Here is a 21534-nt window from a genome sequence, read left to right as displayed (position 1 = left end):
ATAACAAGCTTATTACTTGCGAATCCTATTGGGAACCTACTGAATTCACCATGATACTTAGATTCTGTTCCTAAAATGTTGCTATATATTGAAAAGCTCACTCATACAATCATGTCCCATTGGGAACTCACTGAATTCGCCTAGAAATTTGGTTACATTCGTGAAAATTTTTCTATATCCCGAACACTCCACTTATTACTACTGCTGCCTATTGGGAACTAACCGAATTCACCATTTTACTGATATTCGGCTCACCACATTTTGATAAATCTTTAAAAGTACACATATCACAAGAGCCTGCTACTGGGAACTCACTGAATTCACAAAGAAACAGTGTTTCAGTTCGTTAAAACGTTGCGCTATCTTGAACAACAAGCTTATTACATGCGAATCCTACTGGGAACCTTCATAATTCACCATGATACTTAGATTCTGTTCCTAAAATGTTGCTATATATTGAAAATCTAACTCATACAATCATGTCCCATTGGGAACTCACTGAATTCACCTAGAAATTTTGATTCCATTCGTGAAAATTTTTCGAAATCCCGAACACTCCACTTATTACGAGTGCGGACTTTTGGAACTAACCGTATTCACCAATTTACTGAGATTCGGCTGACCAAATTTTGATAAATCTTTAAAGGTACACATATTACAAGAGCCTGCTACTGGGAACTAACTGAATTCACAAAGAAACGGCGTTTCAGTTCGTTAAAACGTTGCTCTATCTTGAACAACATGCTTATTACATGCGAATACTATTGGGAACCTACTGAATTCACCATGATACTTAGATTCCGTTCCTTAAAATATTGCTATATATTGAAATGCACACTCATACAAGCACATCATATTTGGAAGTCACTGAATTCGCCTAGAACTTTTGATTCCACCCGTGCTAATTTTTCTATATCCCAAACAGTCCACTTATTACTACTGCGGCCTATTGGGAACTAACCGAATTCAACAAGTTACTGAGATTCGGCTCACAGAATTTTGATAAATCTTTAAAAGTAGTCATATTACAAGGGCATGCTACTAGGAACTAAATGAATTCACAAAGAAACAGTGTTTCAGTTCGTTAAAACGTTGCTCTATCTTGAATAACAAGCTTATTACATGCGAATACTATTGGGAACCTACTGAATTCACCATGATACTTAAGTTCCGTACCTTCAAATGTTGCTATATATGGAAAAGCACACTCATACAAGCATATCCCATTGGGAACTCACTGAATTCGCCTAGAAATTTTGATTCCATTCGTGAAAATTTTTCTATATCCCGAACAGTCCACTTATTACTCCTGCGGCCTATTGGGAGCTAACTGAATTCACCAAGTTACTGAGATTCGGCTCACCAAATTTTGATAATTCTTTAAAACTACACATATTACAAGAGCCTGCTACTGGAAACTAACTGAATTCACAAAGAAAAGTGTTTCAGTTCGTTAAGACGTTTCTCTATCTTGAATAACATGCTTATTACATGCGAATCCTATTGGAGATCTACGGAATTCACCGTGTTACTTAGATTCCATTCCTTCAAATGTTGCTATATATTGAAGGCAAACTCATACAAGCATATCCCATGGGAACTCACTGAAGTAGCCTAGAAATTTTCCTTCCATTCGTGAAAATTTTTCTATATCCCGAACTGTCCACTTATTACAACTGCGGCCTATTGGGAACTAACCAAATTCACCAAGTAACTGAGATTCGGCTCAGGAAATTTTGATAAATCTTCAAAAGGACACATATCACAAGAGCCTGCTACTGGGAACTAATTGAATTCACAAAGAAACAGTGTTTCTGTTCGTTAAAACGTTGCTCTATCTAGAATAACAAGCTTATTACATGGGAATCCTTTTGGGAACCTACCGAATTCACCATGATTCTTAGATTCCATTTCTTAAAATGTTGCTATATACGGAAAAGCACACTCATACAAGCATGTCCCATTGGGAACTCACTGAATTCGCCTAGAAATTTTGATTCCATTCGTTAAAATTTTTCTATACCCCGAACAGTCCACTTATTACGACTGCGGCCTATTTGGAACTAAACGAATTCACGAAGTTACTCAGATTCGGCTCACCAAATTTTAATAAATCTTTAAAAATACACATATTACAAGAGCCTGCTACTAACAACTAACTGAATTCACAAAAAAACAGTGTTTCAGTTCGTTAAAACGTTGCTCTATCTTGAACAACATGGTTGTTACATGCGAATACTATTGGGAACCTACTGAATTCACCATGATACTTAGATTCCGTTCCTAATGTTGCTATATATTGAAAAGCACACTCAAACAATCATGTCCCATTGGGAACTCACTGAATTCGCCTAGAAATTTTGATTCCATTCGTGAAAATTTTCCGAAATCCCGAACACTCCACTTATTGCTACTGTGGCCTATTGGGAACTAAAAGAATGCACCAATTTCCTGAGATTCGGCTCATCAAATTTCGATAAATCTTTAAAAGGACACATATCACAAGAGCCTGCTACTGGGAATTCACTGAATTCACAAAGAAACAGTGTTTTAGTTCGTTAAAACGTTGCTCTATCTTGAACAACAAGCTTATTACATGCGAATCCTATTGGGTACCTACTGAATTCACCGTGATACTTAGATTCCGTTGCTTAAAATGTTGCTATATATTGAAAAGCACACTTATACAAGCATGTCCCATTAGGAACTCATTGAATTCTCCTAGGAATTTTATTCCACTCGTGATGATTTTTCTATATCCCAAAGAGTCCACTTATTACTACTGCGGCCTATTGGGAACTAAACTAATTCACCAAGTTACTGAGATTCTGCTCAGCAAATTTTGAAAAATCTTTAAAAGGAAACATATCACAAGAGCCTGCTACTGGTAACTCACTGAATTCACAAAGAAACAGTGTTTCAGTTCGTTAAAACGTTGCTCTATCTAGATTAACAAACTTATTACATGCGAATCCTATTGGGGACCTACTGAATTCACCGTGATACTTAGATTCCGTTCTTTAAAATGTTGCTAAATATTGAAATGCACACACATACAAGCATGTCCCATTGGGAACTGACTGAATTCGCCAAGAAATTTTGATTCCCTTCGTAAAAATTTTTCTATATCCCGAACAGTCCACTTATTACTACTGCGGCCTATTTGGAACTAACCGAATTCACCATGTTACTGAGATTCTGCACACCAAATTTTGATAAATCTTTAAAAGTGCTCATATTACAAGGGCCTGCTACTAGGATCTAACTGAATTCACAAAGAAACAGTGTTTTAGTTCGTTAAAACGTTGCTCTATCTTGAACAAATTGCTTATTACATGCGAATCCTATTGGGAACCTACTGAATTCACCTTGATCCTTAGATTCCGTTCCTTAAAATATTGCTATATATTGAAATGCACACTCATACAAGCACATCATATTGGGAACTCATTGAATTCGCCTAGAAATTTTGATTCCATTCGTAAAAATTTTTCTATATCCCGAACCGTCCACTTATTACTACTGCAGCCTATTGGGAACTAACCGAATTCACCAAGTTAATGAGATTCGGCTCACTAAATTTTGATAAATCTTTAAAAGTACACATATTACAAGAGCCTGCTACTGGGAACTCACTGAATTCACAAAGAAACGTTGTTTCAGTTCGTTAAAACGTTGGTCTATATTGAACAACATGCTTATGACATGCGAATCCTATTGGGAACCTACTGAATTCACCATGATACTTAGATTACGTTCCTTCAAATGTTGCTATATACGGAAAAGCACACTCATACAAGCATGTCCCTTTGGGAACTCACTGAATTCGCCTAGAAATTTTGATTCCATTCGTCCAAATTTTTCTATATCCCGAACAGTCCACTTATTACTACTACGGACTATTTGGAACTAACCGAATTCACAAAGTTACTGAGATTCGGCACACCAAATTTTGATAAATCTTTAAAAGTACAGATATTACAAGATCCTGTTACTGGGAACTAACTGAATTCACAAAGAAACAGTGTTTCAGTTCGTTAAAACGTTGCTCTATCTTGAATAACAAGCTTATTACATGCGAATCCTATTGGGAACCTAGTGAATTAACCATGATACTTAGATTCCGTTTCTTAAAATGTTGCTATATACGGAAAAGCACACTCATACAAGCATGTCCCATTGGTAACTCACTGAAATCTCCTAGAAATTTTGATTCCATTCGTGACAATTTTGTATATCCCGAACAGTCCACTTATTACTACTATGGCCTATTGGGAACTAATCGAATTCACCATGTTACTGAGATTCGGCACACCAAATTTTGATAAATCTTTAAAAGTTCACATATTACAAGAACCTGCTACTGGGAACTCACTGAATTCACAAAGAAACAGTGTTTTAGTTCGCTAAAACGTTGCTCTATCTTGAACAACATGCTTATTACATGTGAATACTATTGGGAATCTAATGAATTAACCATTATACTTAGATTCCGTACCTTAAAATATTGCTATATTTTGGAATGCACACTCATACAAGCACATCCTATTGGGAAATCAATATATTCGCCTAGAAATTTTGATTCCATTTGTGATAATTTTTCTATATTTTCCCGAAAAGTCCACTAATTACTACTGCAGCCTATTGGGAACTAACCGAATTCACCAAGTTACTCAGATTCGGCTCAACAAATTTTTATAAATGTTTAAAAGTAAACATATTACAAGAGCCTGCTACTAGCAACTAAATGAATTCACAAAGAAACAGTGTTTCAGTTCGTTAAAACGTTGCTCTATCTTGAATAACAAGCTTATTACATGCGAATCCTATTGGGAACCTACAGAATTCACCATGAAACTTAGATTCCGTTTCTTAAAATGTTGCTATATACGGAAAAGCACACTCATACAAGCATGTCCCATTGGGAACTCACTGAATTCACCTAGAAATTTTGATTCCATTCGTTAAAATATTTCTATGCCACGAACAGTCCACATATTACGACTGTGGCCTATTTGGAACTAACCGAATTCACAATGTTACTCAGATTCGGCTCACCAAATTTTGATAAATCTTTAAAAATACACATATTACATGAGCCTGCTACTAACAACTAACTGAATTCACAAAGAAACAGTGTCAGTTCGTTAAAACGTTGCTCTATCTTAAACAACATGCTTATTACATGCGGATAATATTGGGAACCTACTGAATTCACCATGATACTTAGATTCATTCCTAAAATGATACTATATATTGAAGAGCACACTGATACAAGCATGTTCCATTGGGATCTGACGGAATTCGCCAAGAAATTTTGATTCCATTCGTAAAAATTTTTCTGTACACCGAACAGTCCATTTAATACTACTGCGGCCTTTTTGGAACTAACAGAATTCACCATGTTACTGAGATTCTGCTCACCAAATTTTGATAAATCTTTAAAAGTACTCATATTACAAGGGCCTGCTACTAGGATCTAACTGAATTCACAAAGAAACAGTGTTTCAGTTCGTTAAAATTTTGCTCTATCTTGAATAACAAGCTTATTACATGCGAATCCTATTGGGAACCTACTGAATTCACCATGATACTTACATTCCGTTCCTTAAAATGTTGCTATATATTGAAAAGCAAACTCATACAAGCATATCCCATTGGGAACTCACTGAATTCGCCAAGAAATTTTGATTCCATTCGTGAAAATTTTTCTATATCCCGAACTGTCCACTTATTACTACTGCCAATATTGGAACTAATCGAATTCACCAAGCTACTGTGATTTGGCTCAACAAATTTTGATAAATCTTTATAAGTACACATATTACAAGAGCCTGCTACTGGGAACTAACTGAATTCACAAAGAAACAGGGTTTCAGTTCGTTAAAACGTTGCTCTATCTTGAATAACAAGCTTATTACATGCGAATCCTATTGGGAACCTACTGAATTCACCATGATACTTAGATTCCGTTCCTTATAATATTGCTATATATTGAAATGCACACTCATACAAGCACATCCTATTGGGAACTCACTGAATTCGCCTAGAAATTTTGATTCCATTTGTGATAATTTTTCTATATCCTGAACAGTCCACTAATTACTACTGCGGCCTATTGGGAACTAACCGAATTCACCAAGTTACTCAGATTCGGCTCAACAAATTTTGATAAATCTTTAAATGTACACATATTACAAGAGCCTGCTACTAGCAACTAACTGAATTCACAAAGAAACAGTGTTTCAGTTCGTTAAAACGTTGCTCTATCTTGAATAACAAGCTTATTACATGCGAATCCTATTGGGAACCTACTGAATTCACCATGATACTTAGATTCCGTTCCTTAAAATGTTGCTATATATTGAAAAGCACACTCATCCAAGCATGTCCCATTGGGAACTCACTGAATTCTCCTAGTAATTTTGATTCCATTCGTGATAATTTTTCCATATCCCGAACTGTCCACTTATTACTACTACGGCCTATTGGGAACTAATCGAATTCACCAAGTTACTGAGATTCGGCTCACCAAATTTTGATAAATCTTTAAAAGTACACATATTACAAGAGCCTGCTACTGTGAACTAACTGAATTCACAAAGAAAAAGTGTTTCAGTTCGTTAAGACGTTGCTCTATCTTGAATAACATGCTTATTTCATGCGAATCCTATTGGAGATCTACTGAATTCACCGTGTTACTTAGATTCCGTTCCTTAAAATGTTGCTATATATTGAAAAGCAAACTCATACAAGCATGTCCCATGGGACTCACTGAATTCGCCTAGAAATTTTCGTTCCATTCGTGAAAATTTTTCTATATCGCGAACTGTCCATTTCTAACTACTGCGGCCTATTGTGACCTAACCGAATTCACCAAGTAACTGAGATTCGGTTCAGGAAAATTTGATAAATCTTTAAAAGGACACATATCACAAGAGCCTGCTACTGGGAACTAACTGAATTCACAAAGAAATAGGGTTTCAGTTCGTTAAAACGTTGCTCTATCTCGAATAACAAGCTTATTACATGCGAATCCTTTTGGGAACCTACTGAATTCTCCATGATACTTAGTTTCCGTTTCTAAAAATGTTGCTATATATGGAAAAGCACACTCATACAAGCATGTCCTTGGGAACTCACTGAATTCGGCTAGAAATTTTGATTCCATTCGTTAAAATTTTTCTATACCCCGAACAGTCCACTTATTACGACTGCAGCCTATTTGGAACTAACCGAATTCAGCATGTTTCTCAGATTCGGCTCACCAAATTTTGATAACTCTTTAAAAATACACATATTACAAGAGCCTGCTACTAACAACTAACTGAATTCACAAAGAAACAGTGTTTCAGTTCGTTAAAACGTTGCTCTATCTTGAACAACAAGCTTACTACATACGAATCCTATTGGGTACCTACTGAATTCACCATGATACTTAGATTCCATTCCTTAAAATGTTGCTATATATTGAAAAGCACACTCATACAAGCATGTCCCATTGGGAACTCACTGAATTCTCCTAGAAATTTTGATTCCATTCGTGAAATTTTTTCTATATCCAGAATAGTCCACTTATTACTACTGCGGCCTATTGGGAACTAACCGAATTCACCATGTTACTGAGATTCTGCTCACCAAATTTTGATAAATCTCTAAAAGTACTCATATTACAAGGGCCTGATACTAGGAACTAACTGAATTCACAAAGAATCAGTGTTTCAGTTCGTTAAAACGTTGCTCTATCTTGAATAAGAAGCTTATTACATGTGAATCCTATTGGGAACTTACTGAATTCACCATGATACTTTGATTCCGTTCCTTCAAATGTTACTATGTACGGAAAACCACACTCATACAAGCATGTCCCATTGGGAACTCACTGAATTCGCCTAGAAATTTTGATTCCATTCGTACAAATTTTTCTATATCCCGAACAGTCCACTTATTACTACTGCGGCCTATTGGGAACTAACCGAATTCACAAGTTACTGAGATTCGGCTCATCAAATTTTGATAAATCTTTAAAAGTACACATATTACAAGAACCTGCTACTGGGATCTCACTGAATTCACAAAGAAACATGGTTTCAGTTCGTTAAAACTTTGCTCTATCTTGAACAACATGCTTATTACATGCGAATCCTATTGGGAACTTACTGAATACACCATGATACTTAGAATCCGTTCCTTAAAATATTGCTATATATTGAAATGCACACTCATACAAGCACATCATATTGGGAAGTCACTGAATTCACCAAGAAATTTTGATTCCATTCGTGATAATTTTTCTATATCCCGAACAGTCCACTTATTACTGCTGCGACCTATTGGGAACCTACGGAATTCACCAAGTTACTGAGATACGGCTTACCAAATTTTGGTAAATCATTAAAAGTACATATATTACAAGAGCCTGCTACTGGGATCTCACTGAATTTACAAAGAGACGGTGTTTCAGTTGGTCAAAACGTGGCTCTATCTTGAACAACATGCTTATTACATGCGAATCCTATTGGGAACCTACTGAATTCACCATGATACTTAGATTCCGTTCCTTCAAATGCTGCTATATACGGAAAGCACACTCATACAAGCATGTCCCATTGGGAACTCACTGAATTCGCCTATAAGTTTTGATTCCATTCGTGAAAATTTTTCTATATCCCGAAGAGTCCACTTATTACTACTGCGGCCTATTTGGAACTAACCGAATTCACAAAGTTACTGAGATTCCGCTCACCAAATTTTGATAAATCTTAAAAGTACACATATTACAAGAGCCTGCTACTGGGAACTCACTGAATTCACAAAGGAAGAGTGTTTCAGTTGTTTAAAACGTTGCTCTATCTTGAACAACATGCTTATTACATGCGAATCCTATTGGGAACCTACTGTATTCACCATGATACTTAGATTCCGTTCCTTAAAATATTGCTATATATTGAAATGCACACTCATAGAAGCACATCATATTGGGAACTCACTGAATTTGCCTAGAAATATTGATTCCATTCGTGAAAATATTTCTATATCCCGAACAGTCCACTTATTACTACTGCGGCCTAATGGGAACTAACAGAATTCCCCAAGTTACTTCGATTCGGCTGACCAAATTTTGATAAATCTTTAAAAGCACACATATTACAAGAGCCTGCTACTGGGAACTCACTGAATTCAGAAAGAAACGGTGTTTCAGTTCGTTAAAACGTTGCTCTATCTTGTACAACATGCTTATTACATGCGAGTCCTATTGGGAACCTACTGAATTACATGATACTTAGATTCCGTTCCTTCAAATGTTGCTATATATTGAAAAGCACACTCATACAAGCATGTCCCATTGGGAACTCCCTGAATTCTCCTAGAAATTTTGATTCCATTCGTGATAATTTTTCAATATCCCGAATAGTCCACTTATTACTTCTGTGGCCTATTGGGAACTAACCGAATTCAACAAGTTACTGAGATTCGGCTCACCAAAATTTGATAAATCTTTAAAAGTACACATATTACAAGAGCCTGCTATCGGGAACTAACTGAATTCACAAAGAAACAGTGTTTCAGTTCCTTAAAACTTTGCTCTATCTTGAATAACAAGCTTATTACTTGCGAATCCTACTGGGACCTACTGAATTCACCATGATACTTAGAGTCCGTTCCTTAAAATGTTGCTATATATTGAAAAGTACACTCATAGAAGGATGTCCCATCGGGAACTGACTGAATTCGCCAAGAAATTTTGATTCCATTCGTAAAAATTTTTCTATACCCGGAACAGTCTACTTATTACTACTGCGGCCTATTGGGAACTAACCGAATTCACCAATTTACTGAGATTCGGCACACCAAATTTTGATAAATCTTTAAAAGTACACATATCACAAGAGCCTGCCTCTGGGAACTCACTGATTCACAAAGAAACAGTGTTTCAGTTCGTTAAAACCTTGCTCTATCTTGAACAACAAGCTTATAACATGCGAATCCTATTGGGAACCTACTGAATTCACCATGATACTTAGATTCTGTTCCTAAAATGTTGCTATATATTGAAAAGCTCACTCATACAATCATGTCCCATTGGGAACTCACTGAATTCGCATAGAAATTTTGATTCCATTCGTGAAAATTTTTCTATATCCCGAACACTCCACTTATTAATACTGCGGCCTATTGGGAAATAACCGAATTCACAAATTTACTGAGATTCGCCTCACCAAATTTTGATAAATCTTTAAAAGTACACATAACACAAGAGCCTGGTACTGGGAACTCACTGAATTCACAAAGAAACAGTGTTTCAGTTCGTTAAAACTTTGCTCTATCTTGAATAACAAGCTTATTACATGCGAATCCTATTGGGAACCTACTGAATTCACAATGATACTTAGATTCCGTTCCTTCAAATGTTGCTATATACGGAAAAGCACACTCATACAAGCATGGCCCATTGGGAACTCACTGAATTCGCCAAGAAATTTTGATTCCATTCGTGCAAATTTTTCTATATCCCGAACACTTGACTTATTACTACTGCGGCCTATTGGGAACTAACCGAATTCACCAATTTACTGAGATTCGGCTCACCAAATTTTGATAAATCTTTAAAAGTACACATATCACAAGAGCCTGCTACTGGGAACTCACTGAATTCACAAAGAAACAGTGTTTCAGTTCGTTAAAACGTTGGTCTATCTTGAACAACAAGCTTATTACATGCGAATCCTATTGGGAACCTTCTGAATTCACCATGATACTTAGATTCCGTTCCTTAAAATGTTGCTATATATTGAAAAGCAAACTCAGAAAAGCATGTCCCATTTGGAACTCACTGAATTCTCCTAGAAATTTTGATTCCATTCGTGATAATTTTTCTATATCCCGAACAGTCCACTTATTACTACTGCGACCTATTGGGAACTAAACGAATTCACCAGGTTACTGAGATTAGGCTCAGGAAATTTTGATAAATCTTTAAAAGGAAACATATCACAAGAGCCTGCTACTGTGAATTAATTGAATTCACAAAGAAACAGGGTTTCAGTTCGTTAAAACGTTGCTCTATCTAGATTAACAAGCTTATTACATGCGAATCCTATTGGGGACCTACTGAATTCACCGTGATACTTAGATTCCGTTCTTTAAAATGTTGCTATAAATTGAAATGCACACACATACAAGCATGTCCCATTGGGAACTCTCTGAAATCGTCTAGAAATTTTGACTCCATTCATAACATTTTTCTATATCCGGAACAAACCACTTATTACTTCTGTGGCCTATTTGGAACTAACCGAATTCAACAAGTTACTGAGATTCGGAACAGCAAATTTTGATAAATCTTTAAAAGTACACATATTAAAAGAGCCTGCTACTGGGAACTAACTGAATTCACAAAGAAACAGGGTTTTAGTTCGTTAAAACGTTGCTCTACCTTGAATAACAAGCTTATTACATGCGAATCCTATTGGGAACCTAGTGAATTCACCATGATACTTAGATTCCGTTCCTTAAAACGTTGCTATATATTGAAAAGCACACTCATACAAGCATGTCCCATTGGGAACTGACTGAATTCGCCAAGAAATTTTGATTCCCTTCGTAAAAATTTTTCTATATCCCGAACAGTCCACTTATTAATACTGCGGCCTATTTGGAACTAACCGAATTCACCATGTTACTGAGATTCTGCACACCAAATTTTGATAAATCTTTAAAAGTGCTCATATTACAAGGGCCTGCTACTAGGATCTAACTGAATTCAAAAAGAAACAGTGTTTCAGTTCGTTAAAACGTTGCTCTATCTTGAACAAATTGCTTATTACATGCGAATCCTATTGGGAACCTACTGAATTCACCTTGATCCTTAGATTCCGTTCCTTAAAATATTGCTATATATTGAAATGCACACTCATACAAGCACATCATATTGGGAACTCACTGAATTCGCCTAGAAATTTTGATTCCATTCGTAAAAATTTTTCTATATCCCGAACCGTCCACTTATTACTACTGCAGCCTATTGGGAACTAACCGAATTCACCAAGTTAATGAGATTCGGCTCACCAAATTTTGATAAATCTTTAAAAGTACACATATTACAAGAGCCTGCTACTGGGAACTCTCTGAATTCACAAAGAAACGTTGTTTCAGTTCGTTAAAACGTTGGTCTATATTGAACAACATGCTTATGACATGCGAATCCTATTGGGAACCTACTGAATTCACCATGATACTTAGATTACGTTCCTTCAAATGTTGCTATATACGGAAAAGCACACTCATACAAGCATGTCCCTTTGGGAACTCACTGAATTCGCCTAGAAATTTTGATTCCATTCGTCCAAATTTTTCTATATCCCGAACAGTCCACTTATTACTACTACGGACTATTTGGAACTAACCGAATTCACAAAGTTACTGAGATTCGGCACACCAAATTTTGATAAATCTTTAAAAGTACAGATATTACAAGATCCTGTTACTGGGAACTAACTGAATTCACAAAGAAACAGTGTTTCAGTTCGTTAAAACGTTGCTCTATCTTGAATAACAAGCTTATTACATGCGAATCCTATTGGGAACCTAGTGAATTAACCATGATACTTAGATTCCGTTTCTTAAAATGTTGCTATATACGGAAAAGCACACTCATACAAGCATGTCCCATTGGTAACTCACTGAAATCTCCTAGAAATTTTGATTCCATTCGTGACAATTTTGTATATCCCGAACAGTCCACTTATTACTACTATGGCCTATTGGGAACTAATCGAATTCACCATGTTACTGAGATTCGGCACACCAAATTTTGATAAATCTTTAAAAGTTCACATATTACAAGAACCTGCTACTGGGAACTCACTGAATTCACAAAGAAACAGTGTTTTAGTTCGCTAAAACGTTGCTCTATCTTGAACAACATGCTTATTACATGTGAATACTATTGGGAATCTAATGAATTAACCATTATACTTAGATTCCGTTCCTTAAAATATTGCTATATTTTGGAATGCACACTCATACAAGCACATCCTATTGGGAAATCAATATATTCGCCTAGAAATTTTGATTCCATTTGTGATAATTTTTCTATATTTTCCCGAAAAGTCCACTAATTACTACTGCAGCCTATTGGGAACTAACCGAATTCACCAAGTTACTCAGATTCGGCTCAACAAATTTTTATAAATGTTTAAAAGTAAACATATTACAAGAGCCTGCTACTAGCAACTAAATGAATTCACAAAGAAACAGTGTTTCAGTTCGTTAAAACGTTGCTCTATCTTGAATAACAAGCTTATTACATGCGAATCCTATTGGGAACCTACAGAATTCACCATGAAACTTAGATTCCGTTTCTTAAAATGTTGCTATATACGGAAAAGCACACTCATACAAGCATGTCCCATTGGGAACTCACTGAATTCACCTAGAAATTTTGATTCCATTCGTTAAAATATTTCTATGCCACGAACAGTCCACATATTACGACTGTGGCCTATTTGGAACTAACCGAATTCACCATGTTACTCAGATTCGGCTCACCAAATTTTGATAAATCTTTAAAAATACACATATTACATGAGCCTGCTACTAACAACTAACTGAATTCACAAAGAAACAGTGTCAGTTCGTTAAAACGTTGCTCTATCTTAAACAACATGCTTATTACATGCGGATAATATTGGGAACCTACTGAATTCACCATGATACTTAGATTCATTCCTAAAATGATACTATATATTGAAGAGCACACTGATACAAGCATGTTCCATTGGGATCTGACGGAATTCGCCAAGAAATTTTGATTCCATTCGTAAAAATTTTTCTGTACACCGAACAGTCCATTTAATACTACTGCGGCCTTTTTGGAACTAACAGAATTCACCATGTTACTGAGATTCTGCTCACCAAATTTTGATAAATCTTTAAAAGTACTCATATTACAAGGGCCTGCTACTAGGATCTAACTGAATTCACAAAGAAACAGTGTTTCAGTTCGTTAAAATTTTGCTCTATCTTGAATAACAAGCTTATTACATGCGAATCCTATTGGGAACCTACTGAATTCACCATGATACTTACATTCCGTTCCTTAAAATGTTGCTATATATTGAAAAGCAAACTCATACAAGCATATCCCATTGGGAACTCACTGAATTCGCCAAGAAATTTTGATTCCATTCGTGAAAATTTTTCTATATCCCGAACTGTCCACTTATTACTACTGCCAATATTGGAACTAATCGAATTCACCAAGCTACTGTGATTTGGCTCAACAAATTTTGATAAATCTTTATAAGTACACATATTACAAGAGCCTGCTACTGGGAACTAACTGAATTCACAAAGAAACAGGGTTTCAGTTCGTTAAAACGTTGCTCTATCTTGAATAACAAGCTTATTACATGCGAATCCTATTGGGAACCTACTGAATTCACCATGATACTTAGATTCCGTTCCTTATAATATTGCTATATATTGAAATGCACACTCATACAAGCACATCCTATTGGGAACTCACTGAATTCGCCTAGAAATTTTGATTCCATTTGTGATAATTTTTCTATATCCTGAACAGTCCACTAATTACTACTGCGGCCTATTGGGAACTAACCGAATTCACCAAGTTACTCAGATTCGGCTCAACAAATTTTGATAAATCTTTAAATGTACACATATTACAAGAGCCTGCTACTAGCAACTAACTGAATTCACAAAGAAACAGTGTTTCAGTTCGTTAAAACGTTGCTCTATCTTGAATAACAAGCTTATTACATGCGAATCCTATTGGGAACCTACTGAATTCACCATGATACTTAGATTCCGTTCCTTAAAATGTTGCTATATATTGAAAAGCACACTCATCCAAGCATGTCCCATTGGGAACTCACTGAATTCTCCTAGTAATTTTGATTCCATTCGTGATAATTTTTCCATATCCCGAACTGTCCACTTATTACTACTACGGCCTATTGGGAACTAATCGAATTCACCAAGTTACTGAGATTCGGCTCACCAAATTTTGATAAATCTTTAAAAGTACACATATTACAAGAGCCTGCTACTGTGAACTAACTGAATTCACAAAGAAAAAGTGTTTCAGTTCGTTAAGACGTTGCTCTATCTTGAATAACATGCTTATTTCATGCGAATCCTATTGGAGATCTACTGAATTCACCGTGTTACTTAGATTCCGTTCCTTAAAATGTTGCTATATATTGAAAAGCAAACTCATACAAGCATGTCCCATGGGACTCACTGAATTCGCCTAGAAATTTTCGTTCCATTCGTGAAAATTTTTCTATATCGCGAACTGTCCATTTCTAACTACTGCGGCCTATTGTGACCTAACCGAATTCACCAAGTAACTGAGATTCGGTTCAGGAAAATTTGATAAATCTTTAAAAGGACACATATCACAAGAGCCTGCTACTGGGAACTAACTGAATTCACAAAGAAATAGGGTTTCAGTTCGTTAAAACGTTGCTCTATCTCGAATAACAAGCTTATTACATGCGAATCCTTTTGGGAACCTACTGAATTCTCCATGATACTTAGTTTCCGTTTCTAAAAATGTTGCTATATATGGAAAAGCACACTCATACAAGCATGTCCTTGGGAACTCACTGAATTCGGCTAGAAATTTTGATTCCATTCGTTAAAATTTTTCTATACCCCGAACAGTCCACTTATTACGACTGCAGCCTATTTGGAACTAACCGAATTCAGCATGTTTCTCAGATTCGGCTCACCAAATTTTGATAACTCTTTAAAAATACACATATTACAAGAGCCTGCTACTAACAACTAACTGAATTCACAAAGAAACAGTGTTTCAGTTCGTTAAAACGTTGCTCTATCTTGAACAACAAGCTTACTACATACGAATCCTATTGGGTACCTACTGAATTCACCATGATACTTAGATTCCATTCCTTAAAATGTTGCTATATATTGAAAAGCACACTCATACAAGCATGTCCCATTGGGAACTCACTGAATTCTCCTAGAAATTTTGATTCCATTCGTGAAATTTTTTCTATATCCAGAATAGTCCACTTATTACTACTGCGGCCTATTGGGAACTAACCGAATTCACCATGTTACTGAGATTCTGCTCACCAAATTTTGATAAATCTCTAAAAGTACTCATATTACAAGGGCCTGATACTAGGAACTAACTGAATTCACAAAGAATCAGTGTTTCAGTTCGTTAAAACGTTGCTCTATCTTGAATAAGAAGCTTATTACATGTGAATCCTATTGGGAACTTACTGAATTCACCATGATACTTTGATTCCGTTCCTTCAAATGTTACTATGTACGGAAAACCACACTCATACAAGCATGTCCCATTGGGAACTCACTGAATTCGCCTAGAAATTTTGATTCCATTCGTACAAATTTTTCTATATCCCGAACAGTCCACTTATTACTACTGCGGCCTATTGGGAACTAACCGAATTCACAAGTTACTGAGATTCGGCTCATCAAATTTTGATAAATCTTTAAAAGTACACATATTACAAGAACCTGCTACTGGGATCTCACTGAATTCACAAAGAAACATGGTTTCAGTTCGTTAAAACTTTGCTCTATCTTGAACAACATGCTTATTACATGCGAATCCTATTGGGAACTTACTGAATACACCATGATACTTAGAATCCGTTCCTTAAAATATTGCTATATATTGAAATGCACACTCATACAAGCACATCATATTGGGAAGTCACTGAATTCACCAAGAAATTTTGATTCCATTCGTGATAATTTTTCTATATCCCGAACAGTCCACTTATTACTGCTGCGACCTATTGGGAACCTACGGAATTCACCAAGTTACTGAGATACGGCTTACCAAATTTTGGTAAATCATTAAAAGTACATATATTACAAGAGCCTGCTACTGGGATCTCACTGAATTTACAAAGAGACGGTGTTTCAGTTGGTCAAAACGTGGCTCTATCTTGAACAACATGCTTATTACATGCGAATCCTATTGGGAACCTACTGAATTCACCATGATACTTAGATTCCGTTCCTTCAAATGCTGCTATATACGGAAAGCACACTCATACAAGCATGTCCCATTGGGAACTCACTGAATTCGCCTATAAGTTTTGATTCCATTCGTGAAAATTTTTCTATATCCCGAAGAGTCCACTTATTACTACTGCGGCCTATTTGGAACTAACCGAATTCACAAAGTTACTGAGATTCCGCTCACCAAATTTTGATAAATCTTAAAAGTACACATATTACAAGAGCCTGCTACTGGGAACTCACTGAATTCACAAAGGAAGAGTGTTTCAGTTGTTTAAAACGTTGCTCTATCTTGAACAACATGCTTATTACATGCGAATCCTATTGGGAACCTACTGTATTCACCATGATACTTAGATTCCGTTCCTTAAAATATTGCTATATATTGAAATGCACACTCATAGAAGCACATCATATTGGGAACTCACTGAATTTGCCTAGAAATATTGATTCCATTCGTGAAAATATTTCTATATCCCGAACAGTCCACTTATTACTACTGCGGCCTAATGGGAACTAACAGAATTCCCCAAGTTACTTCGATTCGGCTGACCAAATTTTGATAAATCTTTAAAAGCACACATATTACAAGAGCCTGCTACTGGGAACTCACTGAATTCAGAAAGAAACGGTGTTTCAGTTCGTTAAAACGTTGCTCTATCTTGAACAACATGCTTATTACATGCGAGTCCTATTGGGAACCTACTGAATTACATGATACTTAGATTCCGTTCCTTCAAATGTTGCTATATATTGAAAAGCACACTCATACAAGCATGTCCCATTGGGAACTCCCTGAATTCTCCTAGAAATTTTGATTCCATTCGTGATAATTTTTCAATATCCCGAATAGTCCACTTATTACTTCTGTGGCCTATTGGGAACTAACCGAATTCAACAAGTTACTGAGATTCGGCTCACCAAAATTTGATAAATCTTTAAAAGTACACATATTACAAGAGCCTGCTATCGGGAACTAACTGAATTCACAAAGAAACAGTGTTTCAGTTCCTTAAAACTTTGCTCTATCTTGAATAACAAGCTTATTACTTGCGAATCCTACTGGGACCTACTGAATTCACCATGATACTTAGAGTCCGTTCCTTAAAATGTTGCTATATATTGAAAAGTACACTCATAGAAGGATGTCCCATCGGGAACTGACTGAATTCGCCAAGAAATTTTGATTCCATTCGTAAAAATTTTTCTATACCCGGAACAGTCTACTTATTACTACTGCGGCCTATTGGGAACTAACCGAATTCACCAATTTACTGAGATTCGGCACACCAAATTTTGATAAATCTTTAAAAGTACACATATCACAAGAGCCTGCCTCTGGGAACTCACTGATTCACAAAGAAACAGTGTTTCAGTTCGTTAAAACCTTGCTCTATCTTGAACAACAAGCTTATAACATGCGAATCCTATTGGGAACCTACTGAATTCACCATGATACTTAGATTCTGTTCCTAAAATGTTGCTATATATTGAAAAGCTCACTCATACAATCATGTCCCATTGGGAACTCACTGAATTCGCATAGAAATTTTGATTCCATTCGTGAAAATTTTTCTATATCCCGAACACTCCACTTATTAATACTGCGGCCTATTGGGAAATAACCGAATTCACAAATTTACTGAGATTCGCCTCACCAAATTTTGATAAATCTTTAAAAGTACACATAACACAAGAGCCTGGTACTGGGAACTCACTGAATTCACAAAGAAACAGTGTTTCAGTTCGTTAAAACTTTGCTCTATCTTGAATAACAAGCTTATTACATGCGAATCCTATTGGGAACCTACTGAATTCACAATGATACTTAGATTCCGTTCCTTCAAATGTTGCTATATACGGAAAAGCACACTCATACAAGCATGGCCCATTGGGAACTCACTGAATTCGCCAAGAAATTTTGATTCCATTCGTGCAAATTTTTCTATATCCCGAACACTTGACTTATTACTACTGCGGCCTATTGGGAACTAACCGAATTCACCAATTTACTGAGATTCGGCTCACCAAATTTTGATAAATCTTTAAAAGTACACATATCACAAGAGCCTGCTACTGGGAACTCACTGAATTCACAAAGAAACAGTGTTTCAGTTCGTTAAAACGTTGGTCTATCTTGAACAACAAGCTTATTACATGCGAATCCTATTGGGAACCTTCTGAATTCACCATGATACTTAGATTCCGTTCCTTAAAATGTTGCTATATATTGAAAAGCAAACTCAGAAAAGCATGTCCCATTTGGAACTCACTGAATTCTCCTAGAAATTTTGATTCCATTCGTGATAATTTTTCTATATCCCGAACAGTCCACTTATTACTACTGCGACCTATTGGGAACTAAACGAATTCACCAGGTTACTGAGATTAGGCTCAGGAAATTTTGATAAATCTTTAAAAGGAAACATATCACAAGAGCCTGCTACTGTGAATTAATTGAATTCACAAAGAAACAGGGTTTCAGTTCGTTAAAACGTTGCTCTATCTAGATTAACAAGCTTATTACATGCGAATCCTATTGGGGACCTACTGAATTCACCGTGATACTTAGATTCCGTTCTTTAAAATGTTGCTATAAATTGAAATGCACACACATACAAGCATGTCCCATTGGGAACTCTCTGAAATCGTCTAGAAATTTTGACTCCATTCATAACATTTTTCTATATCCGGAACAAACCACTTATTACTTCTGTGGCCTATTTGGAACTAACCGAATTCAACAAGTTACTGAGATTCGGAACAGCAAATTTTGATAAATCTTTAAAAGTACACATATTAAAAGAGCCTGCTACTGGGAACTAACTGAATTCACAAAGAAACAGGGTTTTAGTTCGTTAAAACGTTGCTCTACCTTGAATAACAAGCTTATTACATGCGAATCCTATTGGGAACCTAGTGAATTCACCATGATACTTAGATTCCGTTCCTTAAAACGTTGCTATATATTGAAAAGCACACTCATACAAGCATGTCCCATTGGGAACTGACTGAATTCGCCAAGAAATTTTGATTCCCTTCGTAAAAATTTTTCTATATCCCGAACAGTCCACTTATTAATACTGCGGCCTATTTGGAACTAACCGAATTCACCATGTTACTGAGATTCTGCACACCAAATTTTGATAAATCTTTAAAAGTGCTCATATTACAAGGGCCTGCTACTAGGATCTAACTGAATTCAAAAAGAAACAGTGTTTCAGTTCGTTAAAACGTTGCTCTATCTTGAACAAATTGCTTATTACATGCGAATCCTATTGGGAACCTACTGAATTCACCTTGATCCTTAGATTCCGTTCCTTAAAATATTGCTATATATTGAAATGCACACTCATACAAGCACATCATATTGGGAACTCACTGAATTCGCCTAGAAATTTTGATTCCATTCGTAAAAATTTTTCTATATCCCGAACCGTCCACTTATTACTACTGCAGCCTATTGGGAACTAACCGAATTCACCAAGTTAATGAGATTCGGCTCACCAAATTTTGATAAATCTTTAAAAGTACACATATTACAAGAGCCTGCTACTGGGAACTCTCTGAATTCACAAAGAAACGTTGTTTCAGTTCGTTAAAACGTTGGTCTATATTGAACAACATGCTTATGACATGCGAATCCTATTGGGAACCTACTGAATTCACCATGATACTTAGATTCCGTTCCTTCAAATGTTGCTATATACGGAAAAGCACACTCATACAAGCATGTCCCTTTCGGAACTCACTGAATTCGCCTAGAAATTTTGATTCCATTCGTCCAAATTTTTCTATATCCCGAACAGTCCACTTATTACTACTACGGACTATTTGGAACTAACCGAATTCACAAAGTTACTGAGATTCGGCACACCAAATTTTGATAAATCTTTAAAGGTACAGATATTACAAGAGCCTGTTACTGGGAACTAACTGAATTCACAAAGAAACAGTGTTTCAGTTCGTTAAAACGTTGCTCTATCTTGAATAACAAGCTTATTACATGCGAATCCTATTGGGAACCTAGTGAATTCACCATGATACTTAGATTCTGTTCCTTCAAATGTTGCTATATATTGAAAAGCACACTCATACAAGCATGTCCCATTGGTAACTCACTGAAATCTCCTAGAAATTTTGATTCCATTCGTGACAATTTTTGTATATCCCGAACAGTCCACTTATTACTACTATGGCCTATTGGGAACTAATCGAATTCACCAAGTTACTGAGATTCGGCACACCAAATTTTGATAAATCTTTAAAAGTTCACATATTACAAGAACCTGCTACTGGGAACTCACTGAATTCACAAAGAAACATTGTTTTAGTTCGCTAAAACATTGCTCTATCTTGAACAACATGCTTATTACATGTGAATACTATTGGGAATCTACTGAATTAACCATTATACTTAGATTCCGTTCATTAAAATATTGCTATATTTTGGAATGCACACTCATACAAGCACATCCT

The sequence above is a fragment of the Rattus norvegicus genome, chromosome 6 (genome assembly GCF_036323735.1).
Source record: "Rattus norvegicus strain BN/NHsdMcwi chromosome 6, GRCr8, whole genome shotgun sequence".
Lineage (NCBI taxonomy): Eukaryota > Metazoa > Chordata > Mammalia > Rodentia > Muridae > Rattus > Rattus norvegicus.
Note: the sequence above shows the minus strand (reverse complement) of the source record.